We start from the raw sequence: 4,276 nt of genomic DNA, 5'->3' as shown, positions 1-4,276 counted from the left end.
TGCGAGGTGGTTGGAGCTATATCTGGAGGTGTGGACGGTATCATTCTGAGCTTCTAGCGAGGTGAGTTATCCTCACTATATCCATAGGGTCTAGGGCACCAAGGTCGGCCCTTTAAGTTGTTATTCTGGTTATGGTATGTTGTATGTGGTTATGATCTGTTAGAGCGGTTTCAGAATAGAGAGGATGTTGTTATGCTATTATGATTCGTTAGGATGGATATGTTAGTGACCTGGTTAGGTCGGGAGTCTGGTTATGAGAAATTGCTATGACTGATGGTTTGTGAGATAGTTATATCTGATATCTGTATAGGCCAGTATATGTTATTTATGTGCACATGGTTATTTGCTTGATGGTTTGGTTGAGGCGGTCCTACTTTGTGCTGAAGGCCAACATACCCTACGAGCGGTCCGGATAAACAGTGGACCCCGCATGACGGTCCAGTCATACCGCAGGCTCGAGATAGATTCAGATAGACTGTATGCCTTGCAAGGCGGTCCAGTCAGACTGAAGGCCCAGTATGCATGTTGTTGTTATCTGTTATTGATATGGTATTATCGGTGTGGTATTGCTATTTTGGGGGTAGCTCATTAAGCCTTCGGGCTTACAGTTTCAGTTTAATGTTTCAGATACATCAGGAGATTGTGAAAAGGCAAAGACGTGACCGTACCGCTTCTCATCCTTATGATTTTGTTGATGGGACCCTCTGATGAATAATATTTTGAAAACATTTTGTAAAAACAATATTTGGTTTTAATGGTTGAAAAGTTTAAACTTGGCTTAAAATTTCTGAATGTTACAGATGCTAATTCATCATTGACCTTCAAAAATAAACAAAACATAACTATTTCCCTAGCTCATAGAGTTTTCTTATTATATATACGTTAGAAACAATTTCAAACTTCTCACTAAGTTTCCATAAATATCAAGTCTAAAAAAATGGTAAATACAAATACCAAAAATTATCTAAAACAATTAACAAATAGTGGACATGTAACATATGGTTTTGTGGAAAGAAAATGAATTATCAAACAATTAGCAAGTAAATTGAAAGAAAATCTCCAGAGGAGACCTAATATTTCATAGGAAAAAATTGGTCAAATCGTCACTTTTACCAGTAATCGTGTCTTTTTTGTAAACAAATTTTAGTTAGTGATTTTTTCATAAATTAAGGTAAATATTAAGATTTTTCCAGATATTTCCTAAATTGAATAAACGTTTATAAACAAGGGAAGCATAATAGTTAAGTAAAAGTAATAAGCATTATCAATGTCAATAAAGATGCGTGAACAAGAAATTTGCTACTTGAAAAGTTAAAGGCAATCAGGCAACCCACATGAAGACTACTATCCCTTTCTACAACATCTTATCTTTGTCCACACATAAGTTAAAACCCAATCAATTATTATAAAAGAACAAACAATGACATTATATTTCCTATGGACTATGTGGAGATCGGATAGTGAGAGTATGAAAGAAAACTCACTACTATAAAGTAGTGATACGCTTAAAACAATAAGTTGAACATCGGGCAACCGCTGACACGAGTCGGTGACCCAAGAGAAGTGGTGAGGAGAGGCTAGGAGGAGGACAAGACCGGATACGGAACCAAATGCATTGTGTGTACATATTTTAAAAAGTAAAATAATAATAATAATAATAATTTAAAAAAAAATAATCCTTAAAAAAGGTTATAAAAGCCAGATATAATAAAAGTAGGGATTTAAAACCTTTTTCAATTTCTAAACCTATCAAATCCAAATCCCTTAGTGAATTCAAATTCGACAAAAAATAATCCTTACGATCTAAATACCCCCCCCCCCCCCTCCCCTCTCTCAAGACACACACACACACAAAAATTCCCTTACAACTGTATTCGTGAAAAGGTTGTTACATGTCAAATTGGAATACTCCATATCCCGTCAAAGCCTTCAAGTCACGGCATATTTTAGGCTTGCCAACAACTGTTTTTATTATAACTTAGGACCCACTTTGATAGGCCTAACTCCCTGTCAAATGCAGATGTAACTATACATTATACTTATACTGGTTGTGATACCCGTATAATATACGGGTTGATTAAAACAAAATGGTAAATACAAATTATTAAATAGGAAGTTTTATTTGAATTTGAAATTTAAAATAAGTATAAATTATAAAAAATGAAAAAATTAAATTAAAGTTATGTGTTTAGTTGTCAGATCCGTATATTAAATGTGTTAATTATAACAAAATTTTAAATACGAAGGTTTCAATTGTAAATTTATTTAAAATTGAAATTGAAGTTTGAAATTTGAAATTTAAAATTTGAAATTAATATAGTTATTATGGTATGTTTAATTTATAGAAACTAAATTAATGGTATATATTCAATAATAATAAATAAAGTAAAATGACAAGTGGAAAATAAATATCTCAAAATTATGACAAAATGACATGTGGCATAATGCATGAGAGTGTGATAAGTGGAAAAAAAAACATTCATTTATTAGAAACTAGGTGTGAGACCCATGTATTACATGGGCTTAATTAAAAAAAATAAATATAAAATTTTAACAATTTAAAAAGTTTGAATTTATAAGAAAAATGAGAAAAATTTGAATTATTAAAATTAATAAGACTTTAATGTATTGAATACATTACATATATAAATTTTTTCTAATAAATACTTTACATATATATTACCTTACACATTAAATGTTGAATTTTAATTTAATAAAATGAAAAATACAATAAAATGACAAGTGGAAAATAAAAAATTTAAAAATTCTAGAAAATGTCATGTGTCCAAATGAATGAGAAGAGGACATGTGGCAAAAAAACCTTCATTTATTATAATAGATGATGATTTTATATGCTAATTTTGGTAACTATATATTATACATATATTTTGTATGCTAACTTTTTGTAACCTAATACATATATTTTGTAAGCTAACTTTTTGTAACCTAATATCGGCTTATGACCTCTTATATTCTATATAAATAATTTCTATCTAGAATCTTCCTTTTCACGTGAAAGAAATCTTGCTTTTATTTCTAAGTTTAAGTTTCATTCACATAAGTTTATACATAACGTTTATGTAGGAAAAAAATTTATTCAAGTACTATTTTTAGTTGCTATTATAATTCTTAATCTTAGTTGGTCAAAATAGTCAAAGAAATCTTGCATGACTTTAATTTTTTTTAGAGCGGTAGTGGTGCAACGGAGTATTTTCGTGACACCATTGCACCTAGTCATAAAGACCCAAATTCGAATCCTCTCCAAGAAGAATAACGACCCCAATCTTTGCATCCAGTTTTCCTTTATGGGGCTACACGCATTAACTAGGATCCAAACTCTGCTATTGCTCTAGGAAAAATCATCCACATATGCTCCAGCTAAGAGTAAAACCCCCGGCATTCATCCACATGGGTATATAACCTCGTACCTCTTGCCAGTTGAATTAGGGGGTCATTGTGTAGAGTTTTGAATGTTATTGTGAGGTGTCAAATACATCTTAGTTGTCTGTAATATCGAAGTTAGTTTGTAATATTATTAAAAGGACATTTTATGTTTTGAAGCTTATTGTAATTAATCTCTTGTATTTTTTGTGCTTTTAGTATCCCTATATATATATATATATATATATATATATATATATATATATATATATATATATATATATATATATATATATATATATATATATATATGGGATGAATACACATAGAGGTGAAGAACCTTACTCTGAATTATAATCATTTACTCTTATCTCTTGTATTCAGTGATAAAGCAATACAACGAGACAACCGGATTATATTTAGATTTTGTGTCTAAATCTGTTCTTACTCTGATTTCTTTTTAATACTCGATTCAATCATCACTACAATTGGTATTAGAGCAGGAATCATACTGTTTTTGATCTGATTTTCATTTGTTTCAAAAGTTTTTTGAATCTCATTCTAGAGTCAAAAGTTTCCGCACTCTTGACTCTAAAAATATAATGAGATCATCAGTTTTGATTTGATTCTACATTTTGATTGGATAAGCGAGTGTTCGTTAATCATTTTTTGGTTGATCTATCTAATTATCTTCAAATTTCTCAATCTTTTCTTTGATTTTGTCCATACATCCATGGCGAACTTCAATATGAATACCATGGCTTCTAATTATCATCTGCTAGGATCTTCAACTAAGATTCCTATGCTAATTCCGGAATACTACGATCAATGGGCGGATAATATAGAGGATTACTTGAACGGAATTGATAATAGTCGTGGAAGTGCATTACCGATG

The sequence above is a fragment of the Lactuca serriola genome, chromosome 2 (assembly GCF_051521515.1).
Source record: "Lactuca serriola cultivar US96UC23 chromosome 2, Lser_US96UC23_V15, whole genome shotgun sequence".
Classification (NCBI taxonomy): domain Eukaryota; kingdom Viridiplantae; phylum Streptophyta; class Magnoliopsida; order Asterales; family Asteraceae; genus Lactuca; species Lactuca serriola.
Note: the sequence above shows the minus strand (reverse complement) of the source record.